The sequence below is a fragment of the Capricornis sumatraensis genome, chromosome 18 (assembly GCF_032405125.1).
Source record: "Capricornis sumatraensis isolate serow.1 chromosome 18, serow.2, whole genome shotgun sequence".
In the NCBI taxonomy this organism is placed as follows: domain Eukaryota; kingdom Metazoa; phylum Chordata; class Mammalia; order Artiodactyla; family Bovidae; genus Capricornis; species Capricornis sumatraensis.
Window position 1 is genome coordinate 74402776 of NC_091086.1, and position 17675 is coordinate 74420450.

The window sequence follows — 17675 nt, forward strand, 5'->3', positions numbered from 1 at the left end:
CCTGATGCGGGGAAATATTGAAGGCAGGAAGGGAAGGGGACAACAGAGGACAAGATGTTTGGATGGCATCACTGCCTCAATGGACATGAGTCTGAGCAGAAGCCAGGAGATGGTGAAGGACAGGGAAGGCTGGTGTGCTGAAGACCTTTGGGTCACAAGGAGTCAGACAATGGCATCTCTAGGATATTTTATCTATAGTGTCTTGTCATCTGCAAAGAGTGAAATGTTTACTTCCTTTCCAAGTTGTATTCGTTTTATTTCTTTTTCTTCTCTGACTGTCCTGTCTAGGACTTCTAAAATTATATTGAATAATAATAATGGGGAGAGTTGTCTTTTTCCTAATCTTAGAGGATATGCTTCCATTTTCACCATTGAGAATGCTGTTTGCTGTGGGTTTATTATTTATGACCTTTATTATGTTGAGGTAGTTTCCAGGGCTTTGTTTTTTTTTTAATCATAAATGAGTGTTGAATTTTGTCAAAAATTTTTTTCTGAGATATGGCTTTTATTCAGTTTGTTAATATGGTGTATCACATTAATTGAATTGTGTATGTTGAAGAATCCTTGCATCTTTGGGATAAAACCGACTTGATCGTGATGCATGACCTTTTAAATGTGTTGTTGGATTCTGTTTGCTGGAATTTTGTCGAGGGTTTTTGTGTCTGTACTCATCCATGATATTGGCTTGCAGTTTTCTTTTTCTGTGCTATCTTTGTCAGATTTTGGTATCAGGTTGCTGGTAGTCTCACAGAATGAAATTGGGAGGATTCCTCCCTCTGAAAGTTTTCAGAGTCTATTCCTTTTTTGTTTATTTTTTTCTAGTTCCTTTTATTTTTTTAGATTCCATATATATGTGATATAATACAGTGTTTGCCTTTCTCTGTCTGAATTATGTCACTTAGCATAATACCTTCTAAGTGTATCTGTGTTGCTGTAAATGGCAAATCTCCTTATTTTTTATGACTGGTTAGTAGTTCATGGTGCACAAATACTGCATCTTCTTTGTCCGTTCACCTGATGGTGGACACTTAAGTTGCTTCTTGGTTGTTGTAAATGATTCTGCTATGAACGTTGGAGTGAATGTGTTGCCTCAATGTGTTTGAATTAGGTTTTTTTTTTTTTCTAGTAACATACCCAGGAGTGGAATTACTGGGTCATATGGCTGCTTTATTTTTAGTTTTTTGAGAAGTCTCCATACTGTTTTCTACACTGCTTGCACCAGTTTGCATCCCGCAACAGCGTTAGAGGTTTCCTGTTTTCTCACGTCATTCTCAGCATCTGTTATCTGTTGTCTCTGGATGGTGACCATTCTAACAGGTGTGAGGTGGTGCGTCTCCCTTATGATCAGCAACACAGAGCTTCTTTTCACTTGCTTGTTGGCTATTTGCATTTCCTCTTTGGAAAATGTCTATTCAGTTATTTTGCCCAGTTTAATCAAATTGCTTGTTATTGAAGAATCCTTGCATCTTTGCGATAAATTTCACTTGGTCATAGTGTATGATCGTTGTAAACTGTGTTTGTCTTAAAAAGACCGTGCATGTGCCAAGGTTTCAGGATAGCAAGGCCTGGCACGTTAAAGCCCATCACTAGAGGGAGAAACATGTATTATTCGGGCAACAAGCCATGACTTACAGTTAAGAGTTTTTCTGTAATAGCCAAATGGACAGTCAAATAGTCCGGGTTACGGAGACGATCTTCTGCTCCCACCTGGTGGCCGTGTCCGGAACATCAGGATGAGGCTTCTTTATTCGAGCCCCAGGGTTTCTGTGGGGTTGGTTTTGACGCCCTCTCGCTCTGCGTCCAGTGTGAATGGATCTTAACTCCAAGTCAGGGTGGCCAACTGAGCTAGCTAGGTGAGGATGGGATGGGAGACTGCCCAGAATACGGGACTACCAGTGTCTACCAGTTTCTCAGCAGATTCAGCAGCATCCAAAGCAGTAGTGACATCACTGGGGTTCTGCCACAGCCTGGACCCAGCCCTGCTGTGTGCCTGCAGCCTCTGACAGGGGGTGCCTCTTTGTCGGGAGCACCCCATGGGCCTCCTCTGCAGGCAAAGTCCAGCCCGTCCTCTGAGCCAGGCCATCTCTCCCTGCAGGGGGCTTGCTTCCTCAGCCAGAGCTCTCATCTGCCTGAACTGTCTGAATTCCTTCTTGCCGTCGGGCTGGGCTGATGACCTGCTGATGGACAAGGGCTCACCCAGGTTAGACGTCTCATGAGAGCAAGGCCTGCCGTGCTGTGTGACCTAACGGTGACCACCTCCCAGCCTCTACAGCCCCCACAGCAGAGGTCAGGCCTCATGTGATCATGTCAGGGGCATTGACCCTCCGCTGAGGTTGCAGAAGCCCCTGCCACCCTTTCTTGGATTTGGGAGGTGGGGCAGCTGGACATGGCGGGGCCAGCCTCCAGGTCAGGGACTCTGTCCTGGAGAACGTGAGAGCCAGAGCGTCACGTGGTTCTGGAAGAAGCTTCTAAGAGGTCCTCTTTCCTCAGTCTCAGCTCCTGTAGAACAGCCCCCCGAGACTGCCGGGGGTCTGTTAGAAAGAAGCAGACACCCAGGGTAATTCAATGAACCTGCTCATTGCCAACAGAGTGGTCATTGCCCACCACTGCCCAGGACTGGAGAGACCACCTACCTGCAGGGTGAAGAGACTGAATCCCCCATGCCTGCCCTGCTCTCTGGGGTGTGGCCTGAACCTGCAGGCATCACGTGTACCCCGCCACGAGATGTGCTGCTGTGGAAAGACACAGGGCCAGTCTGTAACCTTTCTTTCAATTCTTGTAAAAAAAAGATTTTTCATTTCATGAGAATTTTGAGAAATGAGACAGGCCCAGCTACCTTTGTAGGAATTCAGAGTCTCTGCCAGTAGGCATGTTTCTGGCACACACCTGATTTTTCCACTGGCTACCTGTCGCCTCCTGTTTGGCATCAAGTGAGGAGTCGATGGATGAGACTAAAATGCAAATTTCAGTTAGGGGTCGAGTTCTGGGAGGGGGGGAACCTGACCCTCCGTTCGCAGGGAGAAACAGGAATTGGCAGAAAGAAGGCCATCACTGGGTGTTGTGGAAGGCAGTGGGTGCCCCCGTGCTAATGAGGGAACTCACTTGTCCATGCATCTGCCCAGCTGGGTGTGCAGTGTCTTCCAGGGTGGGGGGCGGGGGAAGAAAATAGAAGTCTGTGGGCTTCCTGGTCCAGCACCCTCGGAAGGATGAACTGGGAGAAAGCTCTTGGTGGGGGACAGGATGGTTGGACATTCTTTGTAGAGAGAAAATGAGAGGCATGTAGCCAGGGCTTTGTCCCCCTCTGCCCTGACCCCTCCAAGAGGCAGAAACCTCCAGCCAAGCACTGTCATGAAGTGCTGCAATAACCCCGGAGAAGACTCGCGGGGCAGATTCAAAGTGATTACCGCGGGGCTGCAGAAAAGAGGGTTTCCTGGTCATTTCTTCTAAAGGAAGGCAATGATTTCAAAGCTCCTTTTCCAAATAGAACCTTTTTCATCATAAAAGAGCACCTAACATTGACAATTGGGAAGTTAACAATAATTATTTTTTTTTTTTTACCCTTGCCTTCAAGTGAGCTGCTGACCTTGGGGAAACAGGTCAAGGCTGTGTGCAGTTGCCAGGGAGACTGGTCTCAAGAATGAGCCTCCCGGCTCCCAGCAGCAGGGAGCTCCTGTCTTCAGTCCCACAGGCTACACACCCTCAGAATTCCTAAACGAAAGCAAGAGAGAAAAAGGGTAAAAAGTTCTGAGTCTGTTCATACAAAGAGCCAACATGGCAAGCTGTGATGAGGGGTTTGCCTCATCAAAGGGCAGTGGGTGGGGGGCATTTTTTGCAAATATCACGGCCTCCCAGCAACAGCCCTTTCTGTCTCCTGTCTCCCCAGCCAAGTCCTAGAGACCAAAGTACAAAGCATCAAAGCTGCTTTTCATGGCAAGATGAATAATTACAGAAAAACAAAGATGCAGATAACAAATCTGACAATGCACACATAAGCCAGTAGTCGTTTACACTTCCAAGTGGAAATCTCTAAGTGTGTAACACACACGGGGCACGACAGGCCGCCAAGAGAGTCCTCAGAAATGCACGTGGCAGATAACAGGTTTATTTTTGTTTCAGGTGGTGGAAGTTTTAGGAACTTTAAGCAAAACATCAGAAGGTAAAAATCAATACATACACAAATAATGTAGCTGATGAAAAAAAACAAATGTACCCTAACTTATGAAAAAAGAGACATTTTTATTATTTGTACTTTTATTTGTAAATACCTGTTGGACTGCACCCAACAGGCCTGCAAGCCTTGAAGTTGCCGGGCCGGCAGACCTAAGAAAGAGCCAGCAGACAGTGACAGAGAAATCCATGGTTTATTGGTGGTGGTGGTGGCGGTGGTGGTGGCGGTGGGGAGGTCTTACTTGTCTAAAGCAAAAGTCTCGGAGAGACACCCAACCATGTAGAGCAGATAGCAGGCAGCACACGGCAGTGACCTTCACTGCCCAAGGAGGTGAAGGAGGCTACCACTCACAGGGAAAACGGAAGTCAGGATGGCTCATCGGAGACCAGGAAACCAGTGGCAGGGGTGGGGGGCAGGCACCCAGGTAGTTCCTGATTTTAGCCCTGTGGTTAAGAGGACTGGGTGCTCAGGTGGTACCGAGATACTGCCTGTAGTACCAAGATACTGCCTGCAGTACCGAGATACTAGTAGACACTTGGTACCTGGTTGCTCAGGTGGTACCCAGATACTGCCTGTAGTACCGAGATACTGCCTGTAGTACCGAGATACTGCCTGTAGTACTGAGATACTGCCTGCAGTACCGAGATACTAGTAGACACTTGGTACCTGGTTGCTCAGGTGGTACCCAGATACTGCCTGTAGTACCGAGATACTGCCTGTAGTACCGAGATACTGCCTGTAGTACCCAGATACTGCCTGTAGTACCCAGATACTGCCTGTAGTACCGAGATACTAGTAGACATCTAGTACCTGGATGCAGGTGGCAGATACCCATCTAAACCCTCAGACGCGTAGGGGTAGGTGGAGTGGGGACTTGCCAGCAGCCTGACCCTATACTGGGTTTCATGTCCTTCCCAGTTTCCACAAGCATCTCATGCCAAGCCTGACCACGTTATCCGAAGATGCAGAGTTGCGATTACAGAACAGGCAGTGTTCTGCGTCCTGGAGTGTGGGAGTGTCTCCCCCGTGAGCGAGCCCTGTGGGCTTTGAGGTCCTCTTGGCCCTGCACCATGCCTCCAGCCTCCCCCTGGTGACCCACCCTGAGCAGCCCTTCCTGGCATGGGGAGGGCACGCGCTCCAGGTGTAGTGGCCCCGGCCTTACTGACTCCTGCCCCAGGGAGTGCTGCAGGGCCCAGCCTGGAGCGCTGGCCGCGTGAACTTCAGGGCTGACTTGGGTGAAACTTTCACCTAGCACCACCCTTGCTCACCGCTGTCACCTGGCCCCATCGCTGCTGCCCCAGGTTCCACCCTCCAGGAGGCTGAGCCCTGGGGTCCCAGCGACACGCCCCAGGTCAGCCACAGGCTGGTCTCTGGGGTGGCCTTGGGCCTCGTCTGTGACCCCGCTCACCAGATCTCAGCTGCCCACACTTATCACAGAGCCTCTGTGGTTTGGTCAGGCTGGTTCGCCTCCCGGCATCATGTGCCCAGTCGCTCAGTCCTGGCCGACTCCTTGTGACCCCCTGGACTGGAGCCCGCCAGCCTCCTCTGTCCATAGGATTTTTCAGGCATGAATACTGGAGTGGGTTGCTGTGACCTCCTCCAGGGAATCTTCCTGACCTGAGGTTTGAACCCTAACTCCAGCATCATATCCAGCATCTTGGAAAGAGGTTAGTGCTTTTTCTCCCTGAAGATAGTTTCTGGGTGAAACTGGTTATCTCCCAGTGACAGGGTTGAAGACAGTTACTGGGTGAAACTGGTTATCTCCCAGTGACGGGGAGGTTCTCTGCACTCTCTTTGCTTGATCCACCTGGATGTGGACTTGGAAGCACCTTTCTTCCCCCTGAACCCCTGGCAGCTCAGAACCCCTCTTCCTGGCAGCTTCAGGGGCATCAGGGGTCTTGTTGATGTTGCACCCCGGTTTCTGCTCAGGGCCAGGCTCTGAGTGGCTTGAGAAGGTGGCTGGAGCCTGCAGGATAAGCAGAGGGTAGAGGACGCTGTGGTCCCAGGGCTGGGGTGGGATGGAGACCGGATGTCCAATGACCTGGGAACGCCAGGCTTCCCAGCTGGAGCTCTGGGGGCACTCTCAGGGTGGTTCTACCTGCCGGTCCTTCTGAAAACACAGTCCCTCTGCCCGTGCCCCCTCCCTCACACTCTTCACAGGGAAAGGTCTTTGTGGAGCAGATCCTTCCCGGCAGGTCCTGAGGCTGCACCCGGAGGGCACAGATCCAAACCTGGGGTGCCATCGGCAGTGGGGAGCTGGCAGTCTCCGGGCAGACAGTCCGGTAACAGCTCATTTTGACACAATGAGGCATGGTGGTGACTGGCTCAGGTGCTAGGGATTGGGGCCAGGGCTCCGAGCTGATATCCATCAGTGGCTTGGCACTGTCATCCCAGCTCATCCATCTTCCCCAGAACTTGAGGAGGAAAGAATGGGGCAACCTGGGATTTTGGCCAATTATCTTCCTGTTTCAATATGACAAATAGAAGTTGGGAAGAAATAAAGAATCGATGCAACTTGGGGAAGCTTTTCTATCCCTGCTGGAAAATGATCCTGGTCAGAGCTCAGGGGAACCCTGTGTTCTGACAGGAGGTGGCATTGTTGGTGGAGAGACTTCACCCCACCCCAGGTCTGTGACAGACCCTGAGTTTGAAGGTTGGTGGAGAGAGCTCACCACACCCCAGGTCTGTGATGGACCCCGGGTTTGAAGGTTGGTGGAGAGACCTCAGCCCCACCCCAGGTGTGTGATGGACCCCGGGTTTGAAGGTTGGTAGGAGAAGGCAATGGCACCCCACTCCAGTACTCTTGCCTGGAAAATCCTATGGACAGGGGAGCCTGGTGGGCTGCAGTCCATGGGGTCTTTAAGTCGGATACATACGACTGAGTGACTTCACTTTCACTTTTCACTTTCATGCATTGGAGAAGGAAATGGCAACCCACTCCACTGTTCTTGCCTGGAGAATCCCAGGGATGGGGGAGCCTGGTGGGCTGCCAACTGTGGGGTCGCACAAAGCTGGACATGATTGAAGTGACTTAGCAGCAGAGACCTCAGCCCCACCCCAGGTCTGTGACAGACCCCAGATTTGAAGGTTGGTGGAGAGACCTCAGCCCCACCTCAGGTGTGCGACAGACCCCGAGTCTGAAGCAGGCACACTCCTGGATACAGCAGGCTGGGAGGAGGGGATGATTCGTCCCCATCCTAGGGGACGGTGATAAACTGCTGTAAAAGGAGAGAGACAGCCTGGAACATTGGTCTTCAGTCCTCCCACAGAGGGCTGGCATCTGTGTCCCTCCCCTTGACCCTGGGTGGCCCTCTGTCTCTTTCTAAAAGAGAGTGGCAAGATAGTGAGGCAGAATTCCTGAGATGAGATCTTTTTAAAGGCCGTGGCTCCCCTGAGGAAGGTCTCTGGGCACTCCAGAAGGCAGGCCCCAAGGGCAGCGCTCAGATACAGAAGGTGCCGAAGAGCCTAGCCCTGGAGCAGAGTGGCCAGTTGTGTAGGAGGGGAAACCTGAGAGAATGCCAGACATCCCCATCTTCCTAGCTGAGGTCTCAGACCTGGGAATGAAAGGTAAGCTGGTCCTCCAAGCCGCGCTCAAAATCAAACCAGTCAGTCCTAGGGAAATCAGCCCTGAATATGCAACATTGGAAGGACTAATGCTGAAGCTGAAGCTCCAATACTTTGGCCATCTGATGCGAAGAGCTGACTGATTGGGAAAAAAACCCTGATGCTGGGAAAGATTGACGGCAGGAGGAGAAGGGGCTGACAGAGGATGAGATGGTTTAATGGCCTCGCTGACTCAATGGACATGAGCTTGAGCAAGCTCTGGGAGATGGTGATGGACAGGGAGCCCTGGCGTGCTGCAGTCCATGGGGTCGCAAAGAGGCGGACACGACTGAGCGACTGAAGAACAGCAAGATACATCTGCGTGTTCATATGCCACAGCATTTGTATCCATCCATCTGTTGATTCCATCCTTCTGTTGATGGGCACTTAGATTGCTTCCGTACATGGACAATTATAAATAATGCTATGAACACAGGGGTGCATGTATCTTTTTAAATTAATTTTTGTTTTGTTTTTTGGGTATACACCCAGGAATGGAATTGCTGGGCTGTGTTGTAGTTCTATTTTTATCAACTGGGAAATTAGGATAATAGCTTGTTCTGTATTTCATAGGATTTTAAGAAATTCTCAAAACAGATTTGGAGAACTGGTTTTGAAAATTAGAAATTGTCATTTAAATATGGTGGCTTGTAACTTTTTACTGCATAATAAATTGCCTTATGCTGCTGCTGCTAAGTCGCCTTAGTCGTGTCCGACTCTGTGCGACCCCATAGACAGCAGCCCACCAGGCTCCCCCGTCCCTGGGATTCTCCAGGCAAGAACAGTGGAGTGGGTTGCCATTTCCTTCTCCAATGCATGAAAGTGAAAAGTGAAAGTGAAGTCGCTCAGTCGTGTCCGACTCTTCACAATCCCGTGAACTGCAGCCCACCAGGCTCCTCCATCTATGGGATTTTCCAGGCAAGAGTACTGGAGTGGGGTGCCATTGCCTTCTCCAAAATTGCCTTATAGCTTAGTCATTTAAAGCAACAAAGATGTCTCAGAGTTTATGCAGCTCAGAAATTTGGGGATCAGCTGTCTGGGCAGCTCTGACTCAGGGTCTATCAGGAGGGTGTGGGCACATGTGAGCAGGACTGGGAGCTGTTTCCAAGATGGTGCCCACGTGGCTGCTCCCAGGAGGCTTCACCGTTTCTTGGATGTAGACGGGAGGCCACCATCCAAGGCTCCCTCATTGTCCTCATGGAAGACTTTGTATGGACACAAAGAAGGCTTTCAGGTGCTATTATATTTAGATGCAAAACAACCCAATGGTATGAATACTAAAATTAGCATCACCTCACAGACAAGGAGGGGCTTCCCTGGTAGCTCAGCTGGTAAGGAATCCGCCTGCAATGCAGGAGACCCCGGTTCAATTTTTGGGTTGGGATGATCCCCTGGGGAAAGGATACGCTACGCACTCCAGTATTCCTGCCTGGAGAATTCCATGGAAAGAGGAGGCTGGCGGGCTACAGTCCATGGGTTTGCAAAGGCCCAGACACAACTGAGGGACTAAGCACGGCACACCACCTCGCAGTCAAGGGAACTAGGGTACAGACACATCGAGCAAGCTGCCAGCGGCCACCCTGGGAAAGCTGGGATGGGGGTCCCGGAAACTCACATCTAGAACCTGCAGGTGACCCTCAGCCTCTCCACAGTACCTTCCTTTCATAAGCAGCTTCATAAAAGTTTCCATTCTCTTCTCTTTTCTTTTGAGCATCTTTATTCTTTTTAAATTTGGGGTGTTTTTTCCAAAGTAATCCAGACAGGTTTCTCTTTGGACGTGTTAGAGAATCACCCCCTGCCATCAGCCATTCACTCCACACTTACTGCAGAGGACTGATTAAGCGGGCTCAGTGGGGCTTCCCAGGAGGTGTTAACGGTAAAGGACCTGCCTGCCAATGCGGGAGGCTAAGAGACCTGGGTTCGATCCCTGGGTGGGGAAGATCCCCTGGAGGAGGGCATGGCAGTCCACTCCAGTATTCTTGCCTGGGGAATCCCACAGACAGAGGAACCTGGTGGGCTGTAGTCTGTGGGGTTTCAAAGAGTGGGACATGGCTGAAGGGACTTAGTGGTATGATGATACTAAAATGAAGCCAGAGACAGAGGTACTTATTTGGGGATCCAAGTTTAGCTGTAAAAGCCAACGGCTTCCCCAGGGCAGGCCTTGGGGCCAGCTTTTGCCTTGTTCATTTTTTCAGACCTTGTTCTCCCCGGGTTCCCGGGCTCACCCCTTCCCTGTCCGTGGTTCCTGGGAAGTCTCTTCCTCAACCACAGATCAGCACCTGGGAATGTGCAGCGGGGAAACACACAAGTATGTGTAGATGTGACCTTGCATGTTCCAGCCCAAAGAGGACGGTAAGAACATTTTCAATAAAAAAGTAATGAATTAGGGAGTGGAAGAGAGTAACTCGCTGACGATTTTGAAAACAACAACAACAACAACAACAAAAAAAACAAGGGGTAAAACCTCTCTAGAAAATTTATTTAAAAAATGTTAGACTGGTTTATGAAACACTATCCCTCTGTCCCCAAATGCCTGACCAAGTCCCTGCCCGCCTCTCGCGTTTATCCCTGAAGCTGGGTGAGAATGGCCTTCCCAGCTCAGCAGCACCGTCTGGTGGCACAGGGGCCAGAAGCAGCAAGCAACACCCCAGAAATGTTTAAATGCAGGTGACAAGACTTTCTCAGAAATCCTACGTTTTCCCCTAGTGATTTAGGTAGACCTTTTCATATACTTTGATGATAATCTTCATCAGTAGATTGTACCATGTTAATAGCAATATCAATGCTATAATTTTCCTAGTAGTCATGTATGGATGTGAGAGTTGGACCATAGAGAAGGCTAAGTGCTGAAGAATTGATGCTTTTGAACTGTGGTGTTGGAGAAGACTCTTGAGAGTCCCTTGGATAGCAAGGAGATCAAACCAGTCCGTCCTAAACGAAATCAGTCCTGAATATTCGTTGGAAGGACTGATGCTGAAGCTGAAGCTCCAACCCTTTGACCACCTGATGTAAAGAGCCAATTCGTTGGAAAAGACCCTGATGCTGGGAAAGATTAAGGGCAGGAGAAGAAGCGGGTGACAGAGGATGAGATGGTTGGATGGCACCACTGACTCGATAGACATGAGTTTGAGCAAGCTCCGGGAGATGGTGAAGGACGGGGAAGCCTGGCGTGCCGCAATCCATGGGGTCGCAAAGAGTAGGACACAACTGAGCGGCTGAACAACAACCACAAGCAGCAGTGAGCTGAGAAGAGGCGCAGTCACAAACCAGACCCGCCCCCTCCTCTTTCAGTCCTGGGCCCAGCGGTCTGACCGCATAACAAAAATGGCACATTTACTGAGCGCTTCACATGTGTTAGAGAATTTAGTGGAATGCTTTTTTTCTATTTTCATCATGGTTTTCTTTGTATCTGAAGCATACACATTGAGCAAGCTCCAGGAGATGGTGAAGGACTGGTAAGCCTGGTGTGCTGCCGTCCCTGGGGTTGCAAAGAGTTGGACATGACTTAGCAACTGAGCCACATCATTACATTTATATTATGATTTCATATTATATGCCAAGACCTAAGTATAGACCGGGGACTCAAGATCCCATTAAAGATGAACAAGGTAATTTCAATGGGGTCATATTCTGGGAGAAGAAGGAGATAACGTCTAACCAACTAATCATTACTGTGCCTTCCTGGTGGGCCAGGTGATAAAGAATCCACCTGCAACTTGGGAGACCTGGGTTTGATCCCTAGGTTGGGAAGATCCCCTGGAGGAGGGCATGGCAACCCACCATAGTATTCTTCTTGGAGAATCCCCATGGGCAGAAGGGCCTGGCGAGATGCAGTCCATGGGGTCGCAGAGAGTCAGACACGACTGAGCAGCTAAGCACAGCATGTGACTCTAAAGCTAGAGCAGCATTTTTCAGAAGGGAGCCCAGTTCCATGAGGGCGTCACAACAAGAATCTAACCTGGGGTGAACTTGTCTGAGACCTCAAGGTCAAGGATGGAAAGCCGGAGAAGGAAGGAGTGGACACACACTGTCCCCGCTGTCTTGGCGGGGACGTGGGATTTGAGAGGCGCTGAAGGGAGGGAGGGCATGTTGCCTTTGGGAGACAGAGCAAAGGCCAGCCTGGCTACCTGCAGGGAGTCAGTGATCCCAGGACAGCCGATGGTGGGAAGGCTGGTGGGGGCCCACGTGCAGGGCTACAGGAGGCCCCCTTTCAACCTCCACACTTGGGATGGTGGAGACCCACTCCCACGTCTCATGGTCTTGGCAGCTTGACCCAGGCTGGTGATGGCGGCAAAGGAGGCAGAGAAGAGAGATGAGAGGGATTTAGGAGATGAAACCTTGCTGATGAGCGGAGGAAGGTGTGGGCAGCAGAGGGGTGTCTGGGGTCTGGCCTGGGCCTCTGGAGACCTGGGGAGAGGGAGAGTTGGGTCCTGTGTACACCTTGGATGTGAGGTGGCTTTAGAACTTCCAGGGATGTCATTCTGGTAATTGGGGATATTGGCGAGTCTTTTACGGGAGGTCAAGCCTGGATTTATACACATTAATATACATTCTCAGGGGCCTCCCTGGTGGCTCAGTGGTAAAGAATCTGCCAGCCAATGAAGAAGATGCAAGTTCAATCCTTGGTCTGGGAAGATCCCCTGGAGGAGGAACTGACAACCCACTCAACTATTCTTGCCTGGAGAATCCCATGGACAGAGGAGCCTGGCAGGCTACAGTCCCTAGAGCCGCAAAGAGTCGGACATGACTGATTGACTGGAAAACAACAGCAATGCCTTATCAGAGGCACACCTATACACACAGACAGCCCCTTCATGGTTTTAATGGTGATTTAAAATGCAAGATTCAAAATGCAAAACTGAAGAGATCGAGAGAGGAGAGGAAATGAAAGCAGACGAGAAAAGGAGAGGGTGCAGGAAAGGACCCCACCGCCCCGCATCAAGGGTGACGAGCCAGCAGACCCACGGCAGGAGCGTCCCGGGTCCAGCTCAGGCCTTCGGCACGTGACACCATCACCTTGCTCCTGCCTCCAAATCTGCAGGACTCTCTGCTGGCCAGACGAGCAGGAAAGAGAGTTCCGGAAATGATGCTTGGCTGAAATGATGCAGAAACACCACAGGTCAGCGTCCCCAACCACATGCACACCAGTCTCTTTGAAGGCGACCTCACCTCTGAAGAAAGACAAAAACAGCATCATACAAATGAAAGCATGGGTTCCCTTCCCCGGAGGGATGCCTGCCGTGATGGTCACTCCCTCGAGACGTTCTTAATCCTGAGACCTGGCACAACTTTTGTTAAATGCTTAGAGGATGGTGAGAGGGAGAAACGAATAGGTCAATATGAGGGGCAGACAAAACCCCCAAGGACATCTGGGTCCAGGGCCCAGAACCAGGTATGGTGGGGTGTGCAGCAAAGGGCAGTGGAGGGGCAGAGAGAAAGGAGATGCCAATCAGTGGGTTTCAGGTGGGGACCTTGTCCTGGTTGCCAAAGGGAACAGATGTGATTGCAGGGTCATTTCAAACCAAAGAGAGAGGCAGAGGAATTCGGTGGGAAAGACCCTATCCCACCACTGCTGGCTGGACAGACAAAAAGGAAAGACATATGGGCCACCTCCAGGAGCCAGAATAGGTGAGAAGATGAATTCCCTTCTAGAACTTCCCGAAGGATCCAGCCCTGTCAACCCCTGATGTCAGCACATGGAGGTCAAGGTCACACTCTGGACTTCCCTCGCTCTAAGATAACTCACCTGTTCTCTTTCAAGCCACTCAGTTTGTGATGAATTCTTGCAGCAGCCATAGGCGATTAATCCAGTTGTATCTACACAGATACATTCAGATCAAAGGAAAGAAGAAGCCTCAGACTTCCGTCTCCACTTCTGCCACTTCATTTGCTGTTTATAGAGTCTGCTGGCCAGACCACTGTGACAGGAAGCCCTCTCCACAGCCAGAGACAGAGGCAGCGATTGTTAAACTCTGTCCTGTCTTCCTGTCTCTGGGCTGTGTGTATATAACTGTGACCACACGTGTGTGTGTGTCAGAGAGCATGCTGTATATGTATGCATGTGGAGAGCACGCATGTGCGTATGAGTGTCAATGTGGGCTTATTACATGTGCACGTGTGGTGTGTGTGTGTGCCTATGTGAGGAATGTGCATAGCAGAATCTGCCCACCATGCAGGAGACCTGGGTTCGATCCCTGGGTCGGGAAGATCCCCTGGAGAAGGAAATGGCAGCCCACTCCAGTATTCTTGCCTGGAAAATCCAATGGACAGAGGAGCCTGGCAGGTTACAGTCCATGGGGTAAAAGAGTTGGACGCGACTGGGTGACTAACACAGTTTTTTCTTGCATGTGTACACAAGCATGCATGTGTACTCATAGGTGTACAAACGCTGGCGCAAGGAGGCAACACCAGTAGCAGAAGGGCAGACTGAAATCAGGTGGCAAGAGACCAGAGCTTGAATTCAAGCTCCGTCCCTCCCAACTCCCGGCCCTGGTCACCAGCATTAGGCTCCTGCGTGAGTGGTGATGCTGCTGAGACTCCTGCAGAAGACTGTGGGAGTTTCCCACCAGGAAGTCTCTGCAGAGTTCAGGGTCCACTTCAGGCACCAACAGGCGGCAGTTGCTACATTGTGCTTCATTCAACCTGATGAACAAAGAATGTTGCTCTTCTAACTTTCCATTTGTATCATCTCCTCCGGCTGCCCTATGAAAAATAAATCAGATCAGACTTTATTTGTTTGGGCTCCAAAATCACTGCAGATGGTGACTGAAGCCATGAAATTAAAAGACACTTAGTCCTTGGAAGAAAAGTTATGACCAACCTAGACAGCATATTCAAAAGCATAGATATTACTTTGCCAACAAAGCTCCGTCTCATCAAGGCTATGGCTTTTCCAGCGGTTCTGTATGGATGTGAGTGTTGGACTGTGAAGAAAGCTGAGTGCCGAAGAATTGATGCTTTTGAACTGTGGTGTTGAGAAGACTCTTGAGAGTCCCTTGGACTGCAAGGAGATTCAACCAGTCCATTCTAAGGGAGATCAGCCCTGGGTGTTTTTTGGAAGGAATAATGCTAAAGCTGAAACTCCAATACTTTGGCCATCTCATGGGAAGAGTTGACTCACTGGAAAAGACTCTGATGCTGGGAGGGATTGGGGAAGGAGGGAAAGGGGACGACAGAGGATGAGATGGCTGGATGGCATCACCGATTCGATGGACATGCGTTTGAGTGAACTCCGGGAGATGGTGATGGACAGGGAGGCCTGCTGTGCTGCAATTCATGGGGTTGCAAAGAGTCAGACACGACTGAGCAACTGAACTAAACTGAGGTGACTTAGAAGAGCAGAAAAGTATTTTGTCTGGAAGTTTGTTGGCTAGAAGTTTGAGATCACGGTGTGGACAGGGTTGGCTCTTTCTCAACCTGTTCCAGGCTCTCCCCTGGCTTCTGGGGGCTGACAGTCCTTGGTGCTCTGCGGTTTGGAGAAGCACCCTTCCAGCCCTTACATGATGTTTTCCCCACATGTGTGTTTGTGTGCATGTATGTGCATTCAAGAGTGAGTGAAGTTGCTCAGTCGTGTCCGACTCTTTGCGACCCCGTGGACTGTAGCCCACCAGGCTCCTCCGTCCATGGGATTCTCCAGGCAAGAATACTGGAGTGGGTTGCCATTTCCTTCTCCAGAGGATCTTCCCAACCCAGGAATTGAACCTGGGTCTCCTGCATTGGAGGCAGATGCTTTAACCTCTGAGCCACTAGGGAAGCCCTATGTACATTCAAATATCCCCTTTATAAGAACATCATTCATAATGGATTATCCAATATGGCCTCATCCAAGTGACTTACATCTGTAATGGTCCTATCTCCTAATAATTTCACATTCTGAGGTCCTGGGGGTTAGTTCTTCAACATAGGAATTGGGTGGTAGGGGACACAATTCATCCCATAACATTGTAGATTAGTTACCATATTTAACATAGTATAAGACACTGGAAACATTATCTGTATATCAAACTTACCATGTGAAGATGATTTATGATCAACCCGTCTGTAGATCTGTCTATCTATCAGTTAGCAGGGGAAGAAGTGGGAACGGAGCCAGATTTTATATTCTTGGGCTCCAAAATTACTGTGGATGGTGACTGCAGTGATAAAATTAAAAGACCCTTGCTCCTTGGAATGAAAGCTATGACAAACATAGGCAGCATATTAAAAAACAGAGACATCACTTTGCTGGAAAAGGTCCATATAGTCAAAGCTATGATTTTCCCAGTAGTCATGTATGGATGTGAGAGCTGGACCATAAAGAAGGCTGAGCACCAAAAAATCGAGGCTTTCAGATCATAGTGCTGGAGAAGACACTTGAGAGTCCCTTGGACTGCAAGGAGATCAAACCAGTCAATCCTAAAGCAAATCAACACTGAATATTCATTGGAAGGACTGATGCTGAAGCTGAAACTCCAATACTTGGGCTGCCTGATGCGAAGAACTGACTCATTGGGAAAGACCCTGATGCTGGGAAAGATTGAGGGCAGGAGGAGAAGAGGACGACAGAGGGCGGTATGATTAGATAGCGTAACTGATAGTGGAAATGTATTTGAGCAAACTCCGGGAGACAGAGAAGGACAGAGGAGCCTGGCCTGCTGCAGACGACGGAGCCGCATGACTTAGAGACCGAATAATAACAATGACATATCGATTATCTATCATCTGTTTGTCCATAGATCTGTCAGTCCTAGCTGTCATCATCTATCTCCCTACTTGTTCAGTTGCTAAACCTACCTACTTACCTATCATCTCAGTTCAGTTCAGTCCCTCAGTCATGTCTGACTCTGCGACCCCGTGGACTGCAGCACACCAGGCCTCCCTGTCCATCACCAGCTCCTGGAGTTTGCTCAGACTAAAGTTCATTGAGTCGGTGATGCCATCCAACCATCTCATCATCTGTCATCCCCTTCTCCTCCCACCTTCAATTTTTCCCAGCATCAGGGTCTTTTCAAATGAGTCAGTTCTTTGCATTAGGTGGCCAAAGTATTGGAGTTTCAGCTTTAGCATCAGTCCTTCCAATTAACACCCAGGACTGATCTCCTTCAGAATGGACTGGTTGGATCTCCTTGCAGACCAAGGGACTCTCAAGAGTCTTCTCCAACACCACAGTTCGAAAGCATCAATTCTTCGGTGCTTAGCCCTCTTTATAGTCCAACTCTCACATCCATACATGACTACTGGAAAAAACATAGCTTTAACTAGACGAAGCTTTGTTGGCAAAGTAATGTCTCTGCTTTTGAATATGCTATCTAGGTTGGTCATAACTTTTCTTTCAAGGAGTAAGTGTCTTTTAATTTCATGGCTTCAGTCACCATCTGCAATGATTTTGGAGCCCAAAAAGATAAAGTCTGACACTGTTTCCCCATCTGTTTCCAATGAAGTGATGGGACCGGATGCCATGATCTTCCTTTTCTGAATATTGAGCTTTAAGCCAACTTTTTCACTCTCTTCTTTTACTTTCATTAAAAGGCTCTTTAGTTCTTCATTTTCTGCGTGAGGGTGGTGTCATCTGCATATCTGAGGTTATTGATATTTCTCCTGGCAATCTTGATTCCAGTTTGTGCTTCATCCAATCCAGCATTTCTCATGAGGTACTCTGCATATAAGTTAAATAAAAAGGATGACAATATACAGCCTTGACATACTTCTTTCCCAATTTGGAACCAGCCTGTTTTCCCATGTCCAGTTCTAGCTGTTGCTTCCTGACCTGCATACAGATTTCTCAGGAGGCAGGTAAAGTGTTCTGGTATTCCCATCTCTTTAAAAATTTTCCAGAGTTTGTTGTGATCCACACAGTCAAAGGCTTTGGGATAGTCAATAAAGCAGAAATAGATGTTTTTCTGGAACTCTCTCTCTTTTTCGATGA

General features: G+C 49.3%; 1 non-coding gene across 1 annotated transcript; it reads right to left on the reverse strand.

Annotated features, from left to right (window-relative positions):
* Nucleotides 1-15451: 15451 nt before the first annotated feature.
* On the reverse strand, nt 15452-15523 carry TRNAW-CCA (transfer RNA tryptophan (anticodon CCA)). The gene has a single exon. It is a non-coding gene; the product is annotated as a tRNA-Trp (tRNA).
* Between the last annotated feature and the right edge of the window lie 2152 nt (nt 15524-17675).